The sequence below is a fragment of the Ostrinia nubilalis genome, chromosome 13, assembly GCF_963855985.1.
Source record: "Ostrinia nubilalis chromosome 13, ilOstNubi1.1, whole genome shotgun sequence".
NCBI lineage: Eukaryota > Metazoa > Arthropoda > Insecta > Lepidoptera > Crambidae > Ostrinia > Ostrinia nubilalis.
Genome location: NC_087100.1, coordinates 4641131 through 4654619, shown reverse-complemented (window position 1 = coordinate 4654619; position 13489 = coordinate 4641131).

Here is a 13489-nt window from a genome sequence, read left to right as displayed (position 1 = left end):
TCCACATCCTTAATTTCTTACAATATGTATTTTTTTTAGCTGAAGATCAAAACAGAACTTAGGGAAAAAGTATATTTTTGGATTATACAATCTATCTATTATCTAAGATTACCAAATTAAGCAAGTTTCCCAAATAACTGTGATTAAGTCAGGTCCTTAAGTTTTGTCCGCGAAAAATTTATTATTTTGGTGTCAATAATGAAATAGCTCGTCAGTTTCTTTAAAGATCAAACAGGATTTAAACACTCCCATCATTCGTTAGGTTTAGTACCGCCCCCGCGAGCAGTGACGGCAGACGGGTGCAAGACCTCTGCGTCTTCCCGCCAAAAACGTAAATGTGTTGTTTTTTTTTAAACGGACAACAATTCTGCAATTTTGGTGTCTTTTTGTATAAGATTTCTAAGCTATTCTTTTTAGTTGAATTGCTCGTATAATGTAAAGGAACTGTTTTCATACCATGTGTTAAAATGTTATTGTTATATTTAAAACAGATTTCATATAATTTAGTTTTTTCAACGAGAATCTAATTTTGGTGAGTCAATTTTGGTGTTTTTGGTGGTGCACCAAAGCATTTTTAACCGACTTAACTCCGTCAATTGTGAACCGATTTTCAAAATTATTTTTTTGTTCTATAGGGTACACTTATGTGGTGGTCCCATTGTCACCAAGTCAGGATCTGATGATGGTATCCTAGGGAAATCGAGAGTAAACCTCAAATTTTGTAGGAATGCAATACGTTTTCTAAAGTTATTCAAGTAGTCATCATCTAATGTTGATGAGGTGATGATGGAAGGTAAAACTCCTTAACGCTTAGGAGTTGGAGGATAATTCTTTAAATATTTTAGGTAGGTATGTACATACAGTTGTATTATTTCAGGTATTTAAGATGAGCTGATGATGAAAGGTCAAACAACATAAGTTAGGAGTTAGATGATACTCAATACTCATTTGTTGATACATACATTGACACATGATACATTGATACTTTTTAGTTGCCGATATTTAAAGTAGGGAGCCTGTATTTTGCTAGGAAGATTATTTACACTTGGATTGTGATTAAGACTATCATTTTCCATTACAAAATGGAAAATTATAGTCTTAATCACATTAAACATAGGTACTGTCCCTCTTCAGTGACAATAACAAGGACTAATCAACTAAAAAGCATGAAAAAAAATAATTTTAACAAAAAAATTAAAACCGACCCCAACAATCACTTAAAAGTAGAAAATAAGTACGTCGTTATTTATTTATTAGGACAATATACCATGATTAATATTTTTGGAGTCGGTGCTGGTAAATTTAAAACCATTTCTTGAGCTTGGCACTAAGATATGACCGACTGACAGCATATTTTCTAATTTTGGTGCTTTAATATAAATTTTGGTGTTCTCTTAATTTTGGTGTAAGGAAAATCTAAAAAACTACTGGACAAAATTTAATGTCTTAATCATTTTAGAAACAGTATAAGTTTCCAATAAATTTGATCTATAATTAAAGAATAAAAATACACAAATAACAATTTCCACCAAAATTAGGCAAAAATATGCACTTGTTGAAATTCACCCAAAACCATCTGGACACATACTAGCTCACCAGTTTTATTGGATAAATCCTCGTGCTCGGGTGGTGAGAGCATTTGGCGTGGGGCTTGTATCTATAGACATACCTACATACTTTAAGGCATCTTTTGATATCGTGGAAGGTCTTGGTCCAGCAGCGAACGTTTTTTGGGTTACGATATTTTTGAGTTATAGTTAGGTGTAACTAAGTCAACGTTGTTTCTGTAAGCATATACATACAAAATTAAGCACGTATCTATTACTCATATAGTTTTATCTTGTTGACAATAGGTATGTTATCGAAATGTCAACAAATGATTTTACTGCAAAATTCATTGGATTCCATCAAAATATCGGCTTCGAATATTTAGCGTACGCTTAGTTTCTAGAATATATGAATACAAAAATTCACTTTGCTCATATCACATTCATAGAGCTTAAATATTTATGACGTGTACCCGAGTACATAGTTCGGGTGCAATTTAAATGTGGTATGTTCGGTGTTCGATTCTCGTAAAGTAACGGCCTGATTCACAAACATTACTATGAGGTCTCACAGTGCGCGTGAAGGCACAGGGTGACACATGAGCCAATCACAGAGCCCCATTTAACGCTGTGCGTTCGATTTGCTGCTTCACTTAAGCTAGCGTCGTTTCTGTATACGGGCGTAAGTTCCTTATCTACTCGTAAACTAGGTAGGTACTACTAACAAGTACATATTTCGTTCGTACACACTATAATAATGACGCTCGGATTGCTAACCGCACCCCGCGCCGCCCTCGACCAAAAACTGGTGGGGCGCGTCTTCGTGGATGAAACGATCTATACATCTATCTATTTTGATTGTCACTAATTAAATTACATAGTTGTGTCTAAATGCATTAGTCACGTGTATTAATTTGAGTTCAAAGAACTTTACACGGAATGGGACTTAACCGAGTTCCCAGTATCAATTTGTTGGGAAGTTTCTGGGAACGTGTCAAGATGGTGGAACACAGCTTTCAGAAGACGTTTAATTTATTTTGGCATCCTTTTTTCATTAAGGCTGTATTCAATCCGTCAAACAACCCGACGGCGAAGGCGTCCACGTTTTTAATTATAGGACAAGCTGAATTAATTTGGTCAATCAAACAAATTGAACGCTCAAATTGCACGGGTGTTTGTAAAAAAGAGTTGATTCGTGCTACGTTTAATCGAAACGTCTCTGAAATTAGAATTTTCACAATTTTCCTGCATTTGACTGAGTAACTAGAGTTTATTCCACTCTCTCAAAAAAAATCTATAAGAAAGTCAAAATCCATATTTATCTTTCATTATCTATGGTAAGAAACTACCAGACTTAAAAAAGAAATGACACTGATACATACTAATGTAATCGTAATATATTTTTTTTTTAAATAGAAAGTTAGGTTAGATACCTATTGGTGACCTGACCATTGCTTACGATCGATTTCTTTTCAACCGACTTCAAAAAAGGAGGAGGTTCTCAATTCGACCCGTATGTTTTCAAATTCAAATTTTTTTTCGTAAATCCACCTATTAGCTTTTAGAGCAAAAGTTACCAAAAACTTGACCGCCTATGAAAAACAAAAGACGAGAAATGTCAGAATCATACTCGTTCTGTTATGTGTGTTTAGTCAGTTCATAAAAAGGTGTGTGTAATAATGTAGGTAGGTACTTAGGTAGGCACTATGAAAAACAGTTTTAGGTAAGTAAGTAGGTAACCCTTGCCAAAGGTCTAACGGACCCTCGCTTAGAGGCAATGGATCGAGCTGAAATGTTAGTTTGAAGGTAAATAAAGCCCGATTACTTAATAAAACTTTTGTTTGGGATTTCTCAGGTGTTCGTGTTAAAAGAACGGAAGTTTTTCGTTTAGAAAAGGCTAGGTATTGATCACAGTATTTTGGCTATTTACTTTTTATTTTTACGTCAATATCACGCCTCTTTTTTAGTTGGAAAAATAATGATAGGAAGACGAGATAGTCGGGTTGGGTTGCACCATCTTACCTTAACTTTTCCAGGCGAGAGTGAATAGGCACTTACAGGGCAGATATGTACCATCCTAGACTGCATCTCACTTAACACCAGGTGCGATTGCGGTCAAATACCTGCCTTGTCTAGCATAAAAAAAAAATTAACAAACATCACAAGTCTGTCAAACTCCATACAAAAACACCGGTTATTGTTATAGTTTCGATTAAGTGGTGCAACTCAGCCTAAGACAAGTAAAACACGCTTTTAACAAAGCTTATGTCGTTGTAGGTACCTATCTATAAATTATTTACAGTGCGATTTCAATTATTATATTACAGTGTAGGCTTCAACTAATTTTTTTTTCTTTGAATGTCACAGATTTCCTTGTGTATGTGTAGGTTTCAGGGTACCTTTATGGTCTTAGAACGTGAAGGTTTTATTTGGTTTTCTAATATCCTTCCTTGATAAGCTTGAGATCTTCTTTCAATTTGCAAATCTCGTTAAGGACGCCCTTGGGTTAAGTATATCGGATTCAGTACAAGCAACCAATCACAGGGCAGGCTTAAGTGGAATTCGCGGGGATACGTTACAAATTGGTGGATAATGTAGGAATAACCACGTGGGTGACACTAGTCTTGTAAGTACACGAGTCTTAATTAACACTGAGTAGACAATGGATATACAGGTTGATCCATCCGAAATTTTTTAACAATTTAATTTAATACTACTTTATCTTAATTATTTTTAATCGTGGTATTTTTCGCAAAAAATATTGAAAATCTAATTAAGGCTTTTCCGCGCACCATTATGTCATTAGGCTTTGCAGTTACTTGTGTGATTGTGTGTACGTATTTTTTATGAACGAAGTAAATTATCCTCGTGTACCTACCAATTTTGAAACAGCGCGCAACGGATAAAAATATATAAGGTTACTAGCTGACCCGGCGAACTCTGTTCCGCCTTAAAGGCAATAAATAAGCATATCTTTCCTTATTTGCTCATCGTTTAGACCTACCCTGGACTACGACAAACATTTTAACACCAAAATCAACACAATCGGCCCAGCCGTTCTCGAGTTTTAATCAGACTAACGAACATCAATTCATTTTTATTTATTATAGCTGACCCGGCGAACTTCGTACCGCCTTAGCGTAGAGATTTTCTTTATATTTTTTTCCGTAAAAACCTTGTACAGAGTATTAGAAAACTACAAAAAAAAAATCAGCCAAATCGGTCAAGCCGTTTTCATGTTATGTCGTGACAACGGAAAACGGGTTTCATTTTTATATATATAGATAAGGTTCATAGTTCATCTGGAGGTGCATTATTTAACAACATTTTTAGCTTCGAGTTAATCAAATTATGCATCATGCTGCGGCTAAGTTAGCAACTACATTTTTACTTAGCATTTATGCTCACAGTTTTGCATTTCATTTAAGAGAAACACACCTTGAAAATAAAATTTAAAATTTAAATAAATTACTATTGGCTCACTTATTCGTGTTTTTTGTTTTTGAATTTAGCAGAACCAGAACTAATAATTGAACAGAAGAATTATAATACGCCATGTTTTCTGAGACTTTATTGGCTTAAGTAGGTATTATACCATTTTATCCAATGAACATCATAATCATACCTATACATACTAATATCTATACTAATATTATAAAGCTGAAGACTTTGTTTGTTTGATTGTTTGTTTGTTTACTTGAACGCGCTAATCTCAGGAACTACTGGTCCGATTTGAAAAATTCTTTCAGTATTAGAAAGCTCATTTATCGAGAAAGGCTATAGGCTATTATATCATCACGATACGAGTAATAGGTGCAGAGCAAAAATGATTTTCACGCGTACGAAGTCGCGGGCACTACTAGTATCATTTTATATGCATAAACATAATTTTATTGAAAACTTGGGAAGACTTGGGACAATGATGTACCTAAAACAACACAAAAATCTACAGAAAATTGAACAAGAAATATTAAACTCAAATAGGTATTTAAAACCCAGTCCTTTGCTTCTGTATAAAGAACGATCCCAACATTTTATGCATTCATCGCATTCACCGAACAAAACTTCAATAAGTCAATTCATTAAATCCATGGCCTGGCATCTTTTGAAGGTCCAGAAAGGACAATAGGCATATTTGTGTGGGGAGACCCTCAGGCAAAATGAATTCCTAGTCCTTAATTAAGTGAAATAGATATTAAAATCCTAAGTAAGTAAGTTATTATCAAGTACCTATCCTTTTTTTGGCTTCGGCACTTTTTGAGTTTTTGGTTAAAGTACCTACGAATGTGCTCACAGTTGATGATTGAACTTCGGAAGTTCTGAGCGCAAAAGGCGTTTGATTGCAGTCTGTTAATCAAGTACCTATACTAATAATAATACGTGTTAAAGTATATTGTTGGTATAAAACAGTGCTACTTAAAAACAGCAAAAAACGTAATAAAAAACAACTTATTCTATATTAAGTACTCGAAACCAAAAGAGAAATCCCCGACACAAATTCTGAAAAAGACATTAATGGACATACAGGAAAAAGGAACGAGAATTCGAGATTAAACACGTGTCCCATGGAGGATTATGTCTAGCAGTGAATTACATTGTGGCGTACTTGTACGTGACGTAGATTTGAAGCATAAATATTTATTTTTATGAAAACAAAGAAAAAAGACAAATATATCATGTGACATTGACAGGTACAGGGGGGCGCTACTGTCAACACTCGATTGTTGGTTCCGATTTTTGCCACGTTGGAAATCATTTAATTAATGTCATTTGCAGGAGGGCGCTGCTATCGATGCTGGGTCTATTTGCGATGTTTGCCATTTGACGTTTCAAAATCGTTCAACTATACAGAACTATCAAACTTAAAAATTTCTCACCTCTAGAAATAACCAACTTTTGAATCAATCAACAAAAATCATATTATGGACTTTAGATCTCTCAACGACGTGAAGTTTCAGCGTTTTAACTTTTCTATTTTTCAGCGTATTCCACAAATTGGAAAACCAAACCAAACGCTTGTGGAAACAAAACGCTGTGTTGTTCTGTTTTTTTTAGCTGGATGTAAGGACTGAAATGGTAAGCTAGGGTGAGTTCTCTCCGATTTTACTTAAAAAAAAATTACGAGTTTTTTCATTCATTTTATATCAAATCAAATCAAAAATATTTATTCAGTTTAGACCACAAGTGGCACTTTTGAGTTAAGATAATAATGTTATTTTGAATTACAGTGATCGTCATACTTACGTTATACTTTAAATTTTATATTATTACTAGCTTTCCGCCCGCGGCTTCGCCCGCGTGGAATTTTGTCTGTCACAGAAAAACTTTATCGCGCGCGTCCCTGTTTCAAAAACCGGGATAAAAACTATCCTATGTTCTTTCCCGGGACTCAAACTATCTCTATGCCAAATTTCATCAAAATCGGTTGCGAGGTTTAAGCGGGAAAGCGTAACAGACAGACAGACAGACAGACAGACAGACAGACAGACAGACAGACAGACAGACAGAGTTACTTTCGCATTTATAATATTAGTTGGGATGTGACCAGAATCCTTATTGGTTTTGTCTCTCCTAATCTTACAAAATCTCGCTTCACAATCTTTGCTAAAAACAAAAAGGTTTAAAATATTTTTATAAATTAAAATATTTTTCAGTGGCACCCCTAGGCGCTAGGCTATAACCGGAGAAGTATTTTGTGAAATTCTAAACCTGAATTCAACCGTAGCTAGCATGTTTTAAAAAAACATAAAACACACGTCGAAGTGGAATCAAAAGCAAAACATACGCTTTTTGATGGAAAAATTAATAAGAAATACAAAGCAAGCTTAAATAACGCTTACCTTAGTCAGTACCAGTACGGGAGGGGGTTTTTGTAACGTCAAACGTCACGGGACTATTCCCACCTCTCGTTCCCACCACTGCAACTCCTGTGTAGCCAGGATCTACAGCTTGACCGCCACAAAGGGGAAAGTTAGTATAGTATTGTTGACTCGCCCTATTTATTGAGTAAGTTGTCTTTCAGGTGTTCTAGACCTAACGCAAGACATGGAAAAACTTTTATGACGCCACCATGTAGGACTAATTATAGAAATAACTGTTTTGTCATTAGAGCCTGCAAAAAGTATGACAGTGATTATGGTCACGTTGACATATTTCACGATAGGCCTATGCGGTTCCGTGGCCTAATAAAGGCATAAAATGTGTATTAATACACCTTACAAATAGAATTTGCCCATGGTTTTAAATGTTTAAGTTAGATAATTAAGTATTGTGAATCTGTCTTTTCAATTTTAAATTACCAGTGAAAACTCATAGGCTTGTGTAAGACTTATTATTTTTATTCTACATGTATCATAATATAAGCTGTATGTTTTCCTAATAAAGAAAAATAAAATAAAAAATAAATAAAAGTTAAACTGACATTGGACCCGCAACGAAATTAATCAGAAGAACATAGGAGGAGTTCGAAATTAAGGTTCGACTTCCCGTCAAACGTCAGTGAGTCTTTTGATCTCCATTAGAATTTTTTGCTTTGTCACGTCACAATATGTCAATGTCACTCCTCCCGTGCCGCTCCTATGCCTCAGGCACTGAGTTAAGCACTGAACCTATAACAACCACTGTCAGTGCCGGATTAAGCCAGCGCGGGGCCTGTAGCAAATTTCTATCAAGGGGCCCTTGGTTTGCTTTAGGTTCTCAAGTTTAGGGTATTAAATGAAACAAAACTGTTATCTACAAATGAACTTTTCTTGATTTAATGTGGGCAAAGGACAATGACCAAAAGTGGTCCAAATGTCCACCACTAACGAGACCCATATTGGCTTATAGTCCATTAAATAGAGATTAACTTTCAGTATGGGACGAAAAAAAAATAAGCTGTCAGTAAAAAGTTATGACTGTTTGAAAAATTGTAGTAGTTTACGCGCTAATCTCAGGAACCACTGGTCCGATTTGAAAAATTCTTTTTGTTATGGATAGCCCATTTATCAAGGATGGTTTTAGGATAAATAACATCACCCTACAACCAATAGGGGCGGAGCAGTAAAGACAAATGTTGTAAAAATGGGAAATATTATTCAAACTATTTTCACGCGTACAAAGTCGTAGGCACAGCTAGTATAATATTTAATAAAATTCATCTATAACCCCGCGCCACATGCGACATGACATAACATGCGTAGATTAGTCCAAAATGTGCAATGGATAGAATGATATCAAGAACATTTTTTGGATGAAAAGGTAAAAAACAGACTTTTCATTCAGTCATAACTTTTTACTGACAGCATATTTTTGATTGCGCTTTGGTTATAATGAATCAGTATTTAGTAGACTATTTTACTACATAGGTCTCGTTAGTGGTGGACATTTGGACCACACTCCATACATTTTTGGTCATTGTCCTTTAGAGATAACACTTTCAATATCAACTTCTTTAAGGAAATCATGCTCTACGAGTATATTCAACAAAGTAAGATGATTAAGACGTTCTTGTCCCATCGTGTTCCTTAATTAATTTTTAATACGTTTTAATGTTGAAAAAGAACGTTTGCCACTGCAGTTAGTGATCATGAGAGACATGTAAATGCGCAAGGCAATTTCTAAGTTTGGAAAACACGATTCTAAAGAATTATTTATTAAAAGTTTATAAAATTGCTGCTCCAGAGGCTCCTGTTTCTTGCTGTCAATAAGAGTAGCCACATCTGTTTTAAGATCAAGTAAGTCAAGAAATCTGTTTTCAGAAGCTCTGCAAACTGCACTAATTCGCCACCTAGGCTGTTCTCCAAATCAATTAACATACTGACAGTAGTTTCACAGTTCATTTATGAAAACCTTTTATATTATGTTCGCAAAAATATAGAGCAATTCACGAAAAAGAGCGATTTGCATAACTTTAATACAAGAAACAAAAATAAACTTGCCGTTCCAAATTTCTAGGCCAGTAGATTTTGAATCGGAAATAATTCCTACAAAAGATTTTATTGCTTTAATGGCTTCATTGGTTGCCCATTAAGACTCTACTAGGTTTTCGACTTCGACGGAGTTGTGCTTAAGTGGTGGAGGCCTCCGAAAGGGGCGTTTTTTCGGTTTTCCGGTTATACCGCGTAAAGGACTTACCGTATCGAAAAGTGGTCTTCAGGACGGTTAAAGGGCACTTAATTCTGCATTGAATAAGACCAAATTCATATGTTTTGGACAAACCGTTCTCGTGCTTATCTTCGACAAAGTAGAAAATGTACGTATAATTAATAACCCTCTCTATGTCCAATAGCTCGTCACCCGCAGGCTCCCAAGCCTTGTAAAGGGCCGCCTTAACCAGCTTATCCCTGTCAAGGCTCGCGAGTTGGATTCGCTTATCCTTGTTCGTCCCAGCCGATCCTTAACTGAGGTTGCTGCACCTCTTCCTTGCACTCTCCTGAACGACTCTGTGTTATCTACTATGGCTGCCCCTCTTCCTTGTACCCTCCTGTACGACTGTATTGCTTAGCCGTATGCCTGGTCCAAGGTTCGACGCCAAAAATCAACAACAACAAGTTCATATTAAAACGCTGAAGAGTTTTTTGTTTGTTTGTTTGACCGCGCTAATCTCAGGAATTAGTTGTTTGATTTAAATAATTATTATTGTGTTGAATAGCCCATAAATTGAGAAAGGCTATAGGATACATACAATCACTCTACGACTAATAGAGGCGAAGCAGTAAAGAAAAATGTTGCAAGCACGGGAAATAGTATTTAAACTATTTTCACGCGTATGAAGTTGATTTTGGGGCATCGAACCTTGGACCAGGCATACGGCTAAGCAATACAGTCGTACAGGAGGGTACAAGGAAGAGGGGGAACCATAGTAGATAACACAGTGTCGTTCAGGAGAGTGCAAGGAAGAGGTGCAGCAACCGCAGTTAAGGATCGGCTGGGACGAACAAGGATAGGCGAATCCAACTCGCGAGCCCTGACAGGGATACGCTGGTTAAGGTGGCCCTTTATAAGGCTTGGGAGCCTGCGGGTGACGAGCTATTGGACGTAAAGAGGGTTATTAACTAAACGTAAATTTTCTACTTTGTCGAAGATAAGCACGTGAACGGTTTGTCCAAAACATAATGAATTTGGTCTTATTCAATGCAGGATTAAGTACCCTTCAACCGTCATGAAGAACACTTTTCGATATGGTAAGTCCTTTACGCAGTATAACTGGAAAACCGAAAAAACGCCCCTTTCTGGGGCCCCCACCACTTAAGCACAACTCCGTCGAAGTCGAAAACCTAGGAGAGTCTTTATGGGCAACCAATGAAGCCATTAAAGCAATAAAATCTTTTGTAGGAATTATTTCCGATTTAATTCATTTTTGTGTTTAATTCTACTGGCCTATTCAGACTGCATAAGATTGGTAATTCATTTATGGGAAAATGTATTAAATTCTTTAATAAATTACCACAAACTGTTGTAGAACTACCCATTGACCATTCATAAATTCAAAGCACATATTAAAAGTACCTTAATGAAAAAGGGCTACTATAAAGTCGATGATTATTTAAAAGATAAAAATGTTTGGGATGCGTTACTGCCTAGCTCGCATAAATATTATAGTTAACTTTGTACATTTTAAAGCCTGTAAACCTTTGAAAAAGAGGCAGACAATAGTGACTGAGTTTCTTGCGCTGCTTCTTCTCAGCACTGGCCCATTTATTGTCCTGAAGCAGTGGTAGGGTTAATACTGGGACGTGTAAAAGTGCTTTTTTTAAGCCTATTCACAGAAATAAATGAGTTTTATCGATTATAATTAAACATTAGAACATTCACGTTAAAAAGTTCGTAAAATACCTACCTACTTATTTTTATGATTTAAACGTGATGAAATAGAGTTTTAGATTTTCAAGTGAAAGTAAAGCATAGCCTAAGCCCTTCGCGTTTAAGGCATGCAACTATCTAAATTAATCTTTTTTTTATTTCGGTCAGACAGGCGTTGGAGCGCGGGGCCCCCAAATTCGCGGGGCCCGTAGCATTTGCTACTCTTGCTACGTGGCTAATCCGGCACTGACCACTGTGTTTCTCAAACTTGTGTGCGGTATTATAGTAGTTCCTGAGCTTGAATTTATAATTATAAATAAATAAATAAATAAATCTTTGGACAATTTCACACAGCGCCAGCTAGCCCCAAAGTAAGCAACTTAATGCTTGTGTTATGGGTGCTAGCTTAACGGATATACTACTTATAGGATACTTTTTTTTTTAATACATAAATATTATACATAGTCACACCCAGACCCGTCACAGAAATTAAAATTCATCATTTCAATTTCTGCCCGGCCGGGAATCGAACCCGGGACCTCTCGGCATAGTAATCCGTTCTGAACCACTACACCAAACGGCCGACAAATAATTCACAGCTTAGAATATTCCGGAACTACTCGTATTCCCACCTTTTGTTCCTATCTCTGAAATTGGTGTTCTCACCTTCCTATCTCTGCAACTCTTGTGGAGTGTTCACTGTTAGAATATTACTTAACAGATGAATGGTGGCAACGTATTCACAAATGGTGCTGTGTAGACTATGTCTCTACATAATATAGGTACCTACTTATGTTTCATGTTGTCGTTGTTAAACATGCCATGCCAAATATTATACAGATTGCAACTGTTACTGTAGTGTTTAGGGCTTAGAATGCTAAACCTTTTTACAGAAAATGGTAATTTCTTTTAATTATATATGACAGACAATTGATTTTAGGAACTAGGTATTCGACTTACATTAAGTATTTGAAACATCAATGAACAGAACATAAGAAGCGACCATTTACACCAATCTAGCTAGCTCTGTGCTTCTCTAAAGCCTTAAAAAAACCTGAAAGATACCAAATAACTAAACAAATATTTGCCAGTTCTTTTTGCAATGATACATAAAACAAAAAAACGTTTTGTACTAGTCTCAAAAGTTAAAAGGTCAAGTCTAATTTTAGAACTCAATTGGAGGTATTTCTGGCTAAAGTTTTCGCGGCCGTTATTTTAGTCAGTACCGTTTCACACGTCGTCGGCTGAAATAATTCTTGCTTACATATTGCTACAAATGTAATGCTCATGAGGATTTCTCAGACGCTCCCTGATACGAATATGGTTGAAACAAACCTATTTGTCTGCGTTGTACGGACGACAGCACATCTATACTAATATTATAAATGCGAAAGTAACTCTGTCTGTCTGTCTCGCTTTCACGCCTAAACCAGTAAACGGATTTTGATGAAATTTGGCATAGATATAGTTTGAGTCCCGGGAAAGGACATAAGATAGTTTTTATCCCGGTTTTTGAAACAGGGACACGCGCGATAAAGTGTTTCTGTTACAGACAAAATTCCACGCGGGCGAAGCCGCGGGCGGAAAGCTAGTCAGACTATAAATTGTTGCAAAATGATTCCTATTTCAACTACGTAAGAGCTCGTTCCCAAGGCAATCCTGTTTTGCAGGATTCCGCGAAACTGGACTGTCGTGTAAACACACATAATAGGTACCTACTCGTATGTGTGTTTGAAATTCGAATTATAAATTCGAATGGATCGGTATTTTGCGGGATCCGCAAACGGGTTGATCGTGTAAACTAAACGGGATCCTGCCAAAAACAGTTAAGGCTTGGTATTTCTGCTAAAGTAGGTATTTCGCGCTGTCAAAATCTGCGCGCGCAATTCTTCGCCGAAGACAGCGCGCCAAAGAGCTCTCGCGGCTACACAGTATAGAAATACGCAGTTTAGAAATACGCAGTTGGTTAGGTTAGGTTGACTTCCTTCCGTTCAAGCGTCACACTCACAGCACTTTCTAATACAAATCATATCCGAGTGATACAAATTAAAACAACTTTCAAAATTTTTGGGAATATATTTTAGAATCGAATAAATATAGAATATAACTGCCAAAGTAAACACGGTTCAAAGAGGCGTGGCGTCACCCTACCTTCCGGA